This window comes from Heptranchias perlo, chromosome 11 (genome assembly GCF_035084215.1).
Source record: "Heptranchias perlo isolate sHepPer1 chromosome 11, sHepPer1.hap1, whole genome shotgun sequence".
Lineage (NCBI taxonomy): Eukaryota > Metazoa > Chordata > Chondrichthyes > Hexanchiformes > Hexanchidae > Heptranchias > Heptranchias perlo.
The window spans coordinates 54,538,479-54,555,817 of NC_090335.1; the positions used below are offsets into that span (position 1 = coordinate 54,538,479).

The following is a 17,339-nucleotide window of genomic DNA, read 5'->3' on the forward strand; positions in this document are numbered from 1 at the left end:
CAAACAAGCCACATCAAAACAAAGAAGTCACAAAACTCCTCAAAACAAAATGACCTTAGTGATAAATGATTCAAACATTTTGATGAAGGAGACAGCACCTCCTATTGGTCAGAACTGTCTACTAAGTGTGTAAACAACTGTTCCAGGTGGTATAAATCGTGCACACCTTTCTTAATATACTTGCCAATATTAGTCAATAAAGCACAAGAAAAAGTCACATGTTCATATTCCTCTGCTTGGCAAAATTCTATGCATCACTGGCTTCTGACTGCAGAAGTACTCCTTTGACATTTCCAATGTATCCGTATTCGAAAGGAACTAAAGAAACAAAGTCCTTTTTATCTCCACAGATAAATCATCTTCATCCAAGTTTGCTGAATCCAATCCTGCATCAATTACCATCTTTGAGAACAGTGCAAACATGAGTATGTTGAATCCCTGGGCGAGAATGCTGCCGAAATCATGCCACCAACGTAAGGATTTCATGTTGATGTCAAGCAATTGGACAAACCTTCACCTGTCACCAGACCTTCCACAGGTCTTGTAACAAGACCATGAGGGACATCAGCCACACAAAACTGACACTGTCCCTTTAACTTCTCCAATGCCAGCTTTGAGCCTACTGGGAAAGAGATGAACCCACTTGAGCCATGAACAATGTTCATGCCTGTATGCTGTCTGGTAACTTACTGAACGGTGACATTGCGCAATATTATGCGACTCTCTGAACATAGTTGTGGAGAAGGATACTGCTGATAAAACCAGCAAATCTCCTCCGTGCAGAAAGGTCATTTTCACGACCTTTCCATGGAGGTTCTGGAACCTGCATCCAGATCACCCATTTTTGAGATGCTCCCAGGCCCCAGTTCAGAGTGCCACACTGTAACATTCCTTCGAGCGACATGTTTTCCTGAAGTTTGGCAGCTAGTAATTTATCGATCTGTGAAGAGAACAAAGTGATGATGAATCTCAGTGGCACATCATACTTTCTGGAAAAGTAAAACTTTTACTGTAACACATCATTTCAGAATTAACTGGAACTGTGTATAAACACTACACAAAATATAGAATTTTTTCTACCTACAAATTTTGCATACGGTTGTAATGAAGAAATTACTATGATATTTGTTTGAAAATACAATGAAAATTTACTTCACCTCTAAAATTTGCTGATCCTTGAGGCAACTTGAGGTTTTTCCTCACTTCTATCTCCAGTATCTTCTTTCCCCCTGCAGTTTTATAGCTGCGAAGCCTTCAACATGTTTGTCATCCTACACACAACTGTTACAGTTTCTGGAATGTTCAGTCACACATGTTGCTCTTTTATGCTGTGGCTCCTGCTGTCGTAATATGTTCATGTAGAGTGGTTTGAATTATTCCAGTTGCAACAGGTGACCTCAGTTCATCACTCATATAAATTTACACTTGGATTTGTTTTACACATTGCGTATATAATAATGTGGGAGAAAATCATCAGTGTTTAAAGAAATGATATGTCCACATACATCAGATTGTACTGCAAATTCTGTCACATGTTTAAACACAAAACTTGAAATCATATTGCTTTAAATTATTGGCACTGAGGCTTGAAATAAATGCTAGTTTAGCATGATATTTTATTGAATATAATTAGCAATAGTAACTTCAGTTAACTGGCTCCACCCCATTAACTGGCCCAATTGCCATTCTAGTGAATGAGTGTAAAATATTTACCAATGTTTTAAACCGACATCAGAATTTGAAAACTGCCAATAACATCACCTAAAACAATCTTAACGCCTGGACTGCCATCTTCCATATAGTAATAAGTAGGCATAAAAGCAACTGACAGTCTCAATAAACGCCCCAAAATTATTTTGAAACAAACACAAGCTCAGAGAAGCCTAGATTTGATAACGACAACATAGTTTCACATTGACCAGTTAAATATCTTCTATCTGTCCTGATATCCTTATTAAAGAAGAAAATCTCTCCCCACCCTAGAACAATTCACAAAGGATGTGTACTATATTACATGTCCTAGTGGATTTCCAATGCCTAATAGCTAGGAAGAGACCTACAGTATGGAATCTGATGTTTACTATGGTCCCACTGCAGCCTTTATGCAACTGTAGTTCGCCCATCAGTGTAAAAAAAACAAACTGACTGAAGCAACATATCACATGACTCATACCAGAAGTTACAGGGCCCAAAAAATATGGGGCTGTATTATCCTTCTTTTACTTTCCGTTTTTGCTGTTGGAAGTGCTAAAACCAATAAAACATGCCAATCTAGGCCACTGCCATAATACTGCTCAAAAAAAAAACTGCCCCAAGATTCTCCTCCTAGAAACCCACCTACCTGTAGCCCCACCCATCTGGAGCCCGTCTTAATGCAAATAAATGGAGCAGTTGGGTGAGTATTCAAAGTCACTTGTCTCTTTCTCTGCCACATTTGAAAGAATGAACTTACATTTATACAGCAACTGATCAAAGCTCTCAGATATATCACAGAGCATTTCACAAAGAATCACTCTGAAGTGCAGTTATGTAGGTAAACAATCAGCCATTTTCTATACAGCAATGTTATGAATGACTTGTTAGTCTATTTTTGATTATATAGATTGAGGAAAGACCATTGACCAGGACACTGGGAGATCTCTACTCTTCTTCCATTGCTATGGGTCTTTAATATTCACGTGAACCACCAGAAGAGGCAGACAGTGCATCAGTTTAACATCACATCCAAAGGATGGCACCTCTGACAACATAGCAGTCCCTCAGTCAGCCTGGAATTTTTGCTCAAATCTTGGAAGTGGGGCTGAAATTTACTCCTAACTAAGAGGTGAAAGTACTATTGTAGGAGCATATTTTTTTCAATTTTCCACTCAGCAGTATAAATGGTAGCATTTATTGTATTTCCTATACAACTATTAACAGTATTTCCATTTAGGATAATGTTTCAAGATGGTTACAATAATTATGGCCCTCCTTCTAAGAAAATAGGCAAATAAACTGCAAAAAAGGAAACAGATATTTCTCTATTCCTGAACATTCACAAATTAAATAGAAATAGCCTTCAGTTAAATAGTGTAACTATTTTTCCACAAAACTAAACTTCAAAGCTTTATCTGCATGGGATAATGAAGTTTTGATGCCATTCTGGATCAAAATTACATCGTTGGAGGAAAAAGAAAAGGAAATTCGAGGCTTGAGGAAAATCCAGCGAAACAAAACTAACTTTCAATTAACTTGATTGTTGAAGACTTGCCAATTAAATCAATGCACTGGGAAAAGGAATTTAATGTGGATTAGAAAAATTACATTACCAGCCCCTATTACTGCAATTTTAGGTAAAAATTTAAAAATCTTTTATTTCTCCTATGCTATCACTTTATATACTATAGTGTAAATCATGATGTCACTACACCACACACCCTTCAGTATATCAATCATGTCATAAAACTGCACAACCAGACACAAGTCATGATATAACTACACATGCTATAGTGCAAATCATGATTTGCACTGCACAGCACAACCAACGTGAATATTTTTTTCTGCCTGTAAGCACAAATACAGATTACAAGTTCTAGGTTTCTTATGTGATTGAAATTCTTATAGTACCTTGAACTATGGCAGTTTGGAGAAAATGCTACACTACTATAATACCAAATCATTTTTCTGAGAGAGAGAGAGAGAGAGAGAAGCTTCAAATGGGCCAATTAGCCTTTTCTCACTCCTGATTTTTCTTATGTTCTTATGTACAATTAATCTACCACAAAAATAAATTAGCCACTTTGGATACTTAAATTTCACCAACTACTAAATTTTTAACATTAAATTGCAATTTGAGGCAAAGTGATCAATCTTAATCCGGGGTCAGTGTATGGTCCTGAATTAGATTTGGCCCTGTACATGAAACCATTCACCCAGTGACAGTGCTACCAGGAGTGACCCAACGGCAAGTGAATATATTCATTCACACATGGACCATTCTCCCAATACTCAAGAAGAATCTCGTGTAAGCATTTTACAAAGTGCCTCCAGTAAGCACCTGTACATCAGGTACGGCAAGTACATTTTTGTTTCAATTTCCAGTAGCATAGCTGTAAATTTGGCCTTAATTTCAGCCCTACTGAACAGCAGTTACAAACTGACTTATTTAGTTTTGATGCACCTGGTTTCTCATTAGCATCAAAGCGCATTAGACAGAACCATTGTATTTTGTTTTAAAATAACTAAGTATTTGTATACCAACAGATCTAATACTATTTTGTCTGGTATACCGGGGCTTAAAGATTTAAATTATGAGAACAGGTTGTATAAACTTGGGTTGTATTCCCTTGAGTTTAGAAGGTTGATGGTTGATCTAATTGAGGTGTTTAAAATGATAAAGGGATCAGATAGGGTAGATACAGATAATCTATTTCCTCTCATGGGGGAATCCAAAACAAGGGGGCACAATCTATAGGCCATTCAGGAGTGAAATCAGGAAACACTTTTCACACAAAGGGTAGTGGAAATGTGAAATTCTCTTCCCCAAAAGGCTGTGGATGCTGGGTCAATTGAAATTTTCCAGGCCGAGATCGACAGATTTTTGTTAGGTACAGGTATCAAGCAATATAAATCAAAGGCGGGTAAATGGAGTTGAGGTACAGATCAGCCATGATCTAACTGAATGGTGGAACAGGCTCGAGGGGCTGAATGGCCTACTTCTATTTCTATGTTGTATGCTATTCATCATTGATAAAGAGGTTTATCATCTCTGTTTTTTCACTTCCATTTCTGTTATATAATACTTCACAAAAGAAGCAATCATGTTAATATCCCATGTAAATGCCAGTTAAACAAATAATGATATGTTAATACTAAGTGCACACTTCTGGATAGTTCAAATCTCCAATACATACTGCTAAAAATCAGTTCACCAAAAAAAACATAACTCAAGTGTTGGACCTAGAATGCTGGAATAGGTTTCACAAACTCAGAAATCACAATGACATGCAAACCTCATTCACCATTATCACTTTTAAAACAATCCAAAACACCAGAACATACCTTGTCCTGTGGCATTATAAGGAATTACTCCAGGCTCCACTGAACATACTCACATCTATACAATCATATACACACTGGAGTGTATTTAAACTTTGCTAAACTATATAAACTCATACCTGCATGTGACATGTGTGCTGTAATAACTGCATATTCAAATCATACCTCATGTTGACACAGGTCAAATGTTAATAAACTGATTTCCTCCCACAACAGAAATCATTGTTATTAGAAACTTGCCTTTTTTAAAATCTGTAAAGAAAATACAACTATATTGTTGTATCTATTCAAGATAATAAGAAGGTACAAAATAATTGTTTCCTCCTTTTTACACAAATTTCTTCCATTAAGAAATGGACTCCTTCCTGGTGCAAAGTTTAACAGGCATTACTCATTCTCCAGCATCTCACCCAAGGACCCATTCTTCACATGGAACCGAGACAAAGTGTCAACAGGTTAACTGACCATGAGTGGCATCACAGCCAGCACAAGCACATTTCCAGCAGGAGTGCTGGATAGTCATCAGGAGCATGAAACCTGATCTAAACCAGGAGGCGTGCTGAGCCCAACTGTAGCTGGTCTACTCTTCCCTGAAATCAAACTCAGCCCAGACTGGGAAATCAAATCTTGGGCTTTCTTGCTTTGTATGGCTCAGTTGCTCACGACCTTAACCAGCAAAATTATTAGGGAAAAGCAAAATACTGTGGATGCTGGAAATCTGAAATAAAAATAGAAAATGCTGGAGAAGCTCTGCCAATTAGGCAGCATCTGTGCAGAAAGAAACAGAGTTAACATTTCAGGAACGTTAACTCTGTTTCTTTCTCCACAGATGCTGCCTGACTTGCTGAGCTTCTCCAGCATTTTCTGTTTTCATTATAAATTATTAGGGAAGCCTTGTTTTACATTTTTTTTAACGTTTCCAATAACCATCTTGGATTATCAGCGTACTTCAGTATGTGAAAATGTGGAATCCCATTACTGTCACTTTCAATTTGCCAGCTCACAAAAAGTGACAATGAATGCGACGTGACAACAAGGGTTTTACTTCAATACAATGTCACTTTCCTCTGAGAAACATTTTTTTGGTCTGCTGGCTGTCAGACACGTGTGGAAATTTATCACTGTACCTAAGATTGCTGAAACTATACTGAGAAATAATTAGAGCTTCTGTTTGCCTGATACAAGTGCATACTTGCATCTCATAAAGAATCACACTAATTAAATTAGAAAAAGTTTAGTTACAGATTGGAAAAAGTCAATGGTAAGGGGTTTCCAAGTGTAGATAAGAGTACTGCTTCAGTTTAAGCCACTAAAACTGCACAGCTTATCAGCTTAGTAATGATAAGCTTCCCACACTGTGTCCAGCTAGGACCATCCTACCCTCTTGGGCAGTTGTTTGCAGGGATATCGTGAGTCAAATGAGCCAGTGAAAGGACTAGCCCCACAGATCCCATCAACAAGCCAGGTGGCTAGTCAATCATCTTATAGTGCCTTGGAATATTACAGACCTGCCCATCGTAGGTTTTGGATTACAGAAAATCAACTTGGTTCCAATTTCCCATTGCCAAGCCTATCATCTTGGAACAAACTCAACAACAAAGCAACACCCATTACCTTCCTCTAACGCCCAAGGATAATAGTCACTAGTCCCTCCCTATCTCTGTGACCTCCTCCAGCCCTACAACCCTCCAAGATCTCTGCGCTCCTATAATTTTTGCCTCTTGCGCATCCCCGATTTTAATTGCTCCATCATTGGTGGCCGTGCCTTCAGCTGCCTAGGCCCTAAGCTCTGGAATTCCCTCCCTAAACCTCTCTCTCCTCTTTTCGCTCCTGAAAACCTTCCTCTTTGACCAAGCTTTTGGTCACCAGTCCTAATATTTCCTTGTGGCTCAGTGTCAAATTTTGGTTGATAATCGCTCTTGAAGCGCCTTGGGACATTTTACTAGTTAAAGGCGCTATATAAATGCAAGTTGTTGCTGTTGCTACTTTTAAGTTGAGCCCTTATTAGGCGGACAACAGGACTCAGGAACTCCTCACAAGCACTATAGTGAGCATGAAAACTCACCGTAAAGTGGGTGAGCACACTGACACCTAACCACAGCATGATCACACATCATGCATACCCCATCGAATGGAAGTTCCACCAATTGGAGGTATAAAGCTTCAGCAGCAACTGCTTAATTTTCTGCAACCTAATACATGTAGGCACTGAAACCTGGATATATGAATACACATCTGCACACTCAACCTCCCAAGCCATTTTCTTTTCCAGCTATACAACGGACATCTGGCTTCAGCTTGGTGCAATGACCGATGTAGAACTTGCAATGTGCCAGACATTCCAATGTTTTAAACTTTTAAGTCCAACATCTCATACCAGCCATACTCATTATTAATTGCTTAAAATCGAGGTCTTCGTGTAAGAAACTTTAGTAAAGGAAAGTGCCTGTCGTGAGCTGACTTCCCCTTAAAAGGTGCTAAACAACAGTTCGGTGTAAGACACAGCCATCCCTACCTGCTCTTGTTTCCCCTTTTTGTCACAAATCCACATTACAGAATGGCCCTGGATCTCACATATCACCTTAGGAAGCCCTCTTTTTCATGACTAGGAGCTCAAACCACGAAGAGCTGTTTGGACACACATCTTGTATGCCAAAAGCTTAACTCACACTGGAATTTTACTGTTTTTGGATAGAGACAAGACAGACAACAGTGGCCTTCCCTCCTTCTCATAGCAGTTCTGAGCAACTACATCCAAGTTAAATTAGTTTCCAACAGAAACCCCTGATACCAATTTGAATCAACAATTAGGACAAAGCCCCTTGTATCTTCCAATCAATACCTTCAGAATCCCCCTGAGCTATGCAAAGGCATAATACTACAGAGAGCAGTACTCACTACAATATCTCACTGGTTAACATAGATTCACAGGGAAGCTTGCCAACATGCCATTTGTGAAAAGCACCACAGTTCTTTCAGAAATGCCAGGACTAGGCACTTCAAGACCATTCTCTTTCAATTTGACCAAACATATCAGTGACGAAGACATCAAGCAGGATGGATGACAATGCAAAATCTTACCTCTTAAGAGACATAGGCTCAGCGATGCCCTTACCCAGATCTTGTAGCTCGACTACATAATCCCAGATAAAGTCCAAAATTGGACGTGTACTCCCACACGGGCTTTTACAAGGGCTGCACAAAACACTAGGTTGAAAGCCTTACGAAAATTGATAAAAACAATGTAACTGGATTTTTACTGACCCTTTCAATGTTTGACGAACTTGTATAAAGCCATAACCATGCAGTCCTCAGGAGAATAAAAGCCACCATGTTCCTTTTTGGGTAAATCATAGGCCTCAAACACATCTGATTTTTATATGCCTGGATGATCCAAGCAACCACTTTAAGTGTCACTGATATCAATGAGATTACTCAGTAATTTTCAATTTCACTCGGTTCCCGTCCTTGGGGACAGAAACTACAATTGTGCTCTAATACACCACGGGTATGTATGCCTCAAATAAATTCCTATTTCCTGGCTCCATTTTGAGTTGGCAGTTCTTGGCAATAATCACTAAAATAGTTACCATTCTTTCTCTCCCTCCTTACAACAGTTTTTAAGATTTTGGCATAAGTACCACTTACACCTGCAGCGCTACTATCAGCTAAGCAATGCAGTGTGGAGTCCCCTTCTCAAATGAACTGGTTCATTAAGACCATCTACCTGGGTAGTACACTCCGCTAGTTTTTACAGATGGGTCTCTACTACAACCATAAGACCACCTTCAATTATTGGGACTAGTCCAGCAGAACCCTTTTGACCATGACTGACCACAGTCTTTAGCCAACAGAAAAATGATTTAGAAGCATTTAAGATGAACCACATTATGGTTAAAACACTGTAACGCAACTTTTTTTGTACTGACACCACAGTGGTTCGCAGAGATTCTGACAGCATTCGTATGTTGTTGGAGTTGAGCAGACTTTCATCTGAGTGCTGCAACAAGAAAACAGCAATGATGTACCTGTGTACTTGGAACAAGTGACATCAGAAAAACAAAATAAATACGAAACAGAAGAGCTAATAAATGATAGTAAGTGGAATGCATTGCATTAATCTCATAACATTAATACAACGGTCAGTAAACACTAATAACAGTACTGAGTATAGAATGCTCTTTAAAACTTTCAAAACTTGCAAATGTTTTCATTCATGCAAGATCTTCAAAACTAATAGTTGAAGCTGTGGCATCTTTGAGAAGGGAATCAGGAGGAACGTACTAACACAACAGCATATCGTAATCTGCAATATCATCTTAGCAAACATGCAATTGCATTCCTTTTTTACTTTAGTGCAAAAACGTTACTGTCGTCCTCAGGACATTGGGATATCAGGAATACACCAAAACTGCACACTAAGGGGAGGTATTTCAGACCAGTTTAGGAATAAGGTATAGTTCACATCTATCTAACAAAATAATGCAACAACGCACTTTGTCAAGCCGCAATATTGGCGCTTCAATTATAAACTTCAAATCTGGCCAACAACTGTTCTAATTGGCTAATTTTATGGCTAATCAAGAAAGCCCTAGCTTCATGTCCTTCATGAGGAAGATCACTAACAACCCACACACAATTTATCACTTGTGGGTTAGGTAGTTTTTCATCAATTGTGAAATTAAATCCTTTTCCAGCCATTTTCTATTAAGCAGCCACCACTTCAATTGCAAAATATTTTACTTGTTTCCTTTGCCTTACTTTTCTTCAACCAAGAACTCTTCATTTTCTTGATCTTCGACTTGTTATTCTGTTCGAGAAACTGAAGTTTTGAAATGAAACAGTGTACCCTGAGATTTTTGACATACTCATCTATACTCCAGCATTACACCTGTATTTAACAGAAACATGAATTAAAACTATGCTGGAAGACTCACAATGCCAGCCTCAAATGTCATAATGGGCTAAAAAATATGATCTGTATTTAGTTAATATGTCGAAATGCGACGAATTTGCTTAAGATCAACGGTAAATCTTGCACTGGCTATTGGCTCACTAGCCCCAGCCAGTAGTTACAGGACCTGTCAGCTACACACGACAGTGCTATACATACTCGGCACATGGGACGTACACTACGCCTTACGTATTAAAATAGTAGAATATACTGTAATTTTACAGTTTTCAGTGCTGAAGAATGATAGAAAGTGTAAAATCAACCACTTTGTTAGATCGCAATACAGGTACATTCTAGCCATACGTCAAAACACGGGGTGTTCCGGAAAAGGACTACTTGCAACAACACACACAAAAAAATCTCTTTGATACAGGCAACTCGTCAGAACCAAATACAACAAAAAGTACAGTGACGAAGTTATAAATTAAAGGCATCACCGTTTAAATGTTGTCGATTTCCTCTAATCCCATCACATTATTGCAGTGTAAAGTAGGCCAAGCTCAAGTTTGCATCGCTGTGCAAAATGTCGATCTAAGGCTGACAAGACACAGCGAGAGAGTCCATCTTGCTTCGGGGAAACGAAGTGCAAACCTCACTCAGAGAGAGAGAGAGGAAAAAACTCCCCAAAACAAACGGCGTTCGCTGCGATTTCAGCGGTCGTTACTCGATCCTGGTTCGACCCAACTGTCTTTTAGTTGCAAGGTTAGATCTCTGATGAATTATCACGAGGCGATTCAGTGATCTGTCCGTATATTTTTGCACAGTAATAACATTTTAAGAGGAAAAAAAAGTGCCCTGGCGTGAGTGAATGTGTGTCGCTTGAACGTGTCATTTGCAGGACATGGAATGGTTTCAGCTCTCCCCTCCTCCCCAAAAAGGGGGTCACTCGATCATTAACCACCACCACGTCTCGGTAATTTCACTTTTTAAAAAGTGCAAACATACAACAATTTTTTTTAAAAAAATAAAAAGGGAGTTTAAGCGATCGCATCACAGCACGACTATATTCAACACCAAATCTCGTGGGAAGCGATAATGCGATTTGATCACAGGAAGAAAAGAGGGAGAGAAGGGCAGAAAAGCAGGTATAGAGCCTGCATAATATTGTCTCTACCTTATTCATCCATCATATTTTCTTTCAGTGGAGGTCACGGCGGTAACTAAAACTCTTGCAAATAAAAAAGAGGTGGCTGCCGATTTCTGGAAACGTTAAAACGTGGTTAATTGGGTCTCTCGCACACACACACACACATTAACACAGACTTTCCTACACCAGGGCTCAATGCACCAGCTGATCTTTCGCCGTTACATACACACGGATCTATCTGAAATGAGCGTCGTATCCAGTTCCTTCTTCTCCCCCTCCTCCTCCTCTCCAGTGTTATTTATTTTTGTTTTTCATGACAGAAAACCGAAGGCAAAAAACACCATCTAACCCCCGAGCAGATCGCTTTCACTCAATGATTAACGAGAGAAACAAAAAAAAACAAGAGACTTTGTGTGAGAACAACAAAAAAGGGCTTAAAGGACTAGGCCTCCCTTTCTCTCTCTCTCTCTCTCTCTTCCACCTAAGTTATTGACAACATCGCGTTATTGTACAGTATGGAGACAGCCAGCGCTCACTGTCTATAATCTCTGGATTTAACCTCCTCCTCCTCCTCTCTTCACATAATTCAGCATTTACCCCAAATATAAATGGCAAATAGCCCCTGCTGTAGTTTTTAAGTCACCACAAATCCCACTTTCCCTGCTGTGTCAGAATTCCCCTCTTTTTTTTTCCCCCTCTTCGGTAACAGTTTCGTTTTATTATTCGGACTTGTGTACAGTCTCTCGCTGTGTTATAACACTGGCCTAGCTCTTGCTCTCCCCTCTCTCGGCCTACTTGGGTCCCCTCACACAAACGCCAACGCATTTAAAACATGTTTAAAAGTTTAAAGTCACTGAGAAATTGTCGATTTCGACCCTCTCTGGTACACACCTGGTGACGGCCCGGGGTCCCGTCCGGCGGTGGCGGCCGTTTAAAGCCTCTCTCTCTCTCTCTCTTTTTTTTTAAATGTGTGGTATGTTCTCCCCACCCCCGGCTCGGGGTGGCGTTGGGTGAGAGAAGTTGTGTGTTTAAAAAGTCGGTTGTTGTTTTTTTGTTGTTGTTGTTGCCCCGTGTTGTGTGAGTGACAGTCAGAAGGAATGAAGGAGAGAAGTTGCCTGCTGGCCCGGCGCCGCTCGCTCGCTCCCTCGCCCTCCCTCTCCCTCTCTCTCTCTCTCACACACTCACTCTCTCCTCTCCTCTCCTCTCTTCTCTCCGGCTGTTTGTACGAGGGCGAGAAGCTGCCACTAACAGGGACCCTCATTGGTTGCCAGGCCCGAGCAAGAGCCGAGAGCAACCAAAGAGACAGACTGTAACAACTGGGAGAAACAGGCACAACATACACCGTTTAACTAACCTTCTCTTGCAAATATATAATATGTGCGCGCACACAGCAGTCCTACATATCTTTTTTTTATCCTCTCCGTGTCACACGCACGAAAAGAACTGGCTTGGTACAAGAACTCGTTGTTTTTAGTTCGCTTAAATAAGAACTACACCACCACCAGACCAAGAAAAGGGAAGGGAGGGGGTTGAAAGAGAAACAGCCAGCCGAGAGGTACGCTGTCCCCCAAGCAACATACAGGATTTAATAAGATTTCCATGAAATGTGTGCGAGAGATCGAGAGAAGCAAACCTAGCTACTGTAATAGGAACTCGTCATCAAACATATTGCATGTGGTTTAACTACAGGATCATAACACGGGAAGGAGCAAGCCACAGAGAAAGCATTGGGACATTTGCAACAGATGCAACGTACAGTATGTAACTAGATCTCTGAAAAACCAATACAACCCAGACAAAGAACAATCTCTAAAACGGTGCAATAGACGAAAAAGAACAGAAACATTTGCTGTTGCTTGTTTAAAGTAATCATCAGACGTATTAAATGTCATATCTGAAATCAGGCACAGAGAAAGCAACAGATACAGAAATTATTTAACCGTTGCTCTATAAATCACATAAAACATATTCAAGAGAGAAATACTGATGCTTGTAAGAGCTTATCAAAAGACATTTATTACATATAATTACATCATTATAATAGCAGGAAACAGCAGCCAAAGAGAACACATTATAACATTGGAACTGCATCTAAATAGAAACCAACATTAAATATTGCAGGTTATAACATAATCAGAAAGGATAGAGAAGGAAGAAGGGGGTGGAGTAGCTGTACTAATCAGAGATAACATAATGGCAGTAGAAGAGGGACATAACCAACAGAATCCATATGGAATGAAATGAAAGATAAGAAGGGATCGATCATGTTAATAGGGATATACTACAGACCACCTAATAGTGGAAAGGAGGTGGAGGAAGAAATATGTAAACAAATATGTGAAATGAGTAAAGGATGTAGAATAATAATCATGGGAGATTTTAATTACCCTCAAATAAATTGGCAAGAAGAGGTAGGTAAAGGAGTACAGGGAATGCAGTTTTTACAATGTGTGCAGGACTCCTTTCTTACCCAGTATGTAAACAGCCCAACAAGAGAGAATGCACTCCTGGATCTAGTAATGGGAAATGAACCTGAACAGATAAGAGGAGTAAGTGTAGTGGAACATCTAGGCAATAGCGATCAAAACATAACAAGGTTTAAGATCAAAGTAGTAAATTGGAAAAAATCTGATTTTAAGGGGATGAGAATGGAACTAGGGAAAATAAACTGAAAAAATTTACTGACAAGCAAAGGAATAGAACAACGATGGGAAACATTTACAACTGTGATCAATAAAGTCCAGGAGAAACCTATCCCACTAAAAGGCAATAACAAACAAGCCTGTAATGACGCACCATGGATGAATAAAGAAATAAGGCCAAAATTGAAACCAAAGAAAACGGCATACACTAAGTACACAGACAACAAGGGAGAGGATGGCAAGAGGAAATACAGAAAGGTTAGGAAAGAAGTCAAAAAAAACAATTAGGAAGGTAAAGAGAAACTACAAAATTAAATTATCAAGGAATATAAAAACAAATAGTGAAGTATTCTACAGACACATAAAAAGCAAAAGAAAAATCAGGTTAGGGATAGGGCCAATAAGGGATATAGATGATAACTCACAGGTAATGACAGCGAGATGGCAGAAATATTATATAATTACTTTGCCTCAGTATTTACCAAGGAGACTAACATGGTGGGCATGACATTTGAAGAAATCAAAAAAGGCATTTAAGATAGAAAGGGGGAGGAGATAATTGATAAACTAATCAAACGTAGGGAGGACAAAACCCCTGCTCCAGATGGATTGCATCCGTGCATATTAAAAGTAGTTAGGGAAGAGATAGCAGAGGCACAATTACATTTATATAAAAATTCATTAGAAAAGAGAATCATGCCAGAGGACTGGCAGACAGCCAATGTGATTCCTATATTTAAAAAGGGAGATAGAACAAGTCCAGGGAACTATAGACCAATCAGCTTAATGCCGGTAGTAGGAATCTTCACTCAAAGATGTAATAGAAAAACATCTAGAAACTGAAAATATAATAAAGTATAGTCAGTGCTGATTTCAAAAGGGAAGGTCATGCTTGACGAACCTTATTGAATTCTTTGAAGAAGTAACAGAAAGTGTAGACAAGGGTAATGCAGTAGGTATAATATATTTGGATTTTCAAAAGGCCTTCAATAAGGTTCCGCATAGTAGACTCGTGATTAAGGCCAGAGCATGTGGAGTCAGGGGAAAAATAGCAGAATGGATAGCAAGCTGGCTACAAAACAGAAAACAGAGAGTAGGGGTTAAAGATAGTTACTCAGACTGGCAAAAGGCGGTAAGTGGTGTTCCACAAGGATCATGCTGGGACCGCTGTTGTTCACTATTTACATAAATGATTTGAACTCGGGAGTTGGAAGTACGATTTCAAAAGTTGTGATGACACCAAATTGGGGGGTGTTCTTAATATAGAGGAGGACTGCGACAAAATACAGGAAGACATTAATAAACTTGCAGAATGGACGTGTAATTGGCAAATGAATTTCAACATAGATAAGTGCGATGTGGTACATTTTGGTAGGAAGACTAAGAAGGCCACATACTCCTTGGAAAATAAGAGTCTAAATAGGATAGAGGAGCAGAGGGATCGGGGGTGGGGTGGGTACAGATACACAAATCACTAAAAGTACCGACGCAGGTTAATAAGGCCATAAAATAAGCATACAAAGCACTAGGGTTCATTTCTAGAGGGATAGAATTGAAAAGCAAAGAAGTTGCGTTAAACTTGTATAGAACCTTGGTTAGACCACACTTGGAGTACTGTAAAAAGTTCTGGTCTCCATATTATAAAAAGGATATGGAGGCACAGGAGAAGGTGCAAAAAAGATTTACTAGGATTATACCAGATTGGAGAGGTTATACCTGTCAGGAAAGACTGAACAGGCTGAGGCTTTTTTCTCCAGAAAAGAGGAGGCTGAGGGGTGACCTGATAGAAGCCTTTAAGATTATGAAAGGGTTTGATAGGTTAGATGTAGATAAGATGTTTCCACTTGCGGGGGAGACCACAACAATGGGCCATAAATATAAAATAGTCACTAATAAATCCAGTAGAGAATTCAGGAGAAACTTCGTTACCCAGAGAGTGATTAGAATGTGGAACTCACTACCACAGGGAATAGTTGAGGCGACTAGCATAGATGCATTTAAGGAGAAGCTGGATAAAGGAATAGAAGGATATGTTGATGGTGTAAGATGAAGAAGGGTGTGGAGCATAAACACCAGCAAGGACCTGTTGGGCCGAATGGCCTGTTTCTGTGCTGTACATTCTATGTAATTCTATGTAACATATGTTGGAAACTGTAAGAATGCGTTCAGTGAAATTCATAGCAAGGTGGACCTGAAGTATCCGTTTCTACAATGCTTCAAGGGTTTTTTCCACTGAGTGTAAATTAAGAATTTTGTACCAAGTAGAGTTGTCAAGATATTTTCTCCATGTCTGCACTAAAAGTTTGCAGATGATATGAAACTCGGAAATGTAGTAAACAGTGTCGAGGATAGTAACAGACTTCATGAGGACATAGACAGACTGGTGAAATGGGCAGACACATGGCAGATGAAATTTAATGCAGGAAAGTGTGAACTGATTCATTGTGGTAAGAAGAATGAGGAGAGGCAATATAAACTAAATGTTACAATTTTAAAGGGAGTGCAGAGAGACCTGGAGTGTATGTACACAACTTTGAAGGTGGCAGTACAATTTGAGAAGGCTGTTAAAAAAACATACGGGATCCTGGGCTTTATAAATACAGGTATAGAATACAAAAGCAAGGAAGTTATGCTAAACCTTTATAAAACACTGGTTAGACCTCAGCTGGAGTATTGTGTTCATTTCAGGGCACCACACTTTAGGAAGGATGTCAAGGCTTTAGAGCAGGTACAGAGGAGATTTACTAGAATGGTACCAGGGATGAAAGACTTCAGTTACGTGGAGAGACAAGAGAAACTGGGGTTGTTCTCCTTAGAACAGAGAAGGTTAAGGGGAGATTTGATAGACGTGTTCAAAATCATGAAGAGTTTTGATAGGGTAAATGAGGAAAAACTGTTTCCAGTGGCAGAAGGGTCGGTAGAGGACACAGATTTAAGATAATTGGCAAAAGACCCAGCGGCAACATGAGGACATTTTTTTTAACGCAGCAAGTCGTTATTATTTGGAATGCATTGCCTGAAAGGGTGGGGGAAGCAGATTTAATAATAACTTTCAAAAGCGAATTGGATAAATACATGAAGGGGAAAAATTTGCAGGGCTATGTGGAAAGAGCAGGGGAGTGGGACTAATTGGATAGCTCTTTCAAAGAGCCAGCATAGGCATGATGGGTCAAATGGCCTCCTGTGCTGTATCATTCTATGATTCTAGTATTAGGAAGCTAACACTAGCTATGAAGAGTTGTTAGATGCTGATAGATTTCAGACCAGGTAGATGCTTCGAGTGCTCAGTCAGAGAAATTAGCCTTACGTTATAGTGCAGAAAGACCAAAGCAATGTCAATGAGAAGACAAGACAAAATGTAGTCTTATCAATAAGAAATCGTGCCAATACATTAAGGAAAATGCACAGTATTTAAAGGGACATTGTCTTCATGAAAAAAGTGAGGCAAACCCATCTTCTTTAAGGAGGAGCAAAAAACATGCACAATTTTCATCCTGTTGATATAATAAGACACACTCACATCTCTATCAAGGACTGGATTGTGTTGCATGTGAAAACTAATTTTGCAGATCTTTTGAATCAATCATTTTCAGTCCTTCCTAAATCCAATCTTACCAAA

General features: G+C 39.4%; 1 protein-coding gene across 3 annotated transcripts in view; it reads right to left on the bottom strand.

Moving 5' to 3' along the window:
• LOC137327353 (HMG box transcription factor BBX) overlaps window positions 1-12,369 on the bottom strand; it is a 164,834-nt gene extending 152,465 nt beyond the window's left edge. For all 3 annotated transcript variants that reach the window (XM_067993059.1, XM_067993061.1, XM_067993058.1), the window contains exon 1: window positions 11,970-12,369. The gene's annotated coding sequence lies outside the window, so the exon portion shown is untranslated. The remainder of the gene's footprint in view (window positions 1-11,969) is intronic.
• Between the last annotated feature and the right edge of the window lie 4,970 nt (window positions 12,370-17,339).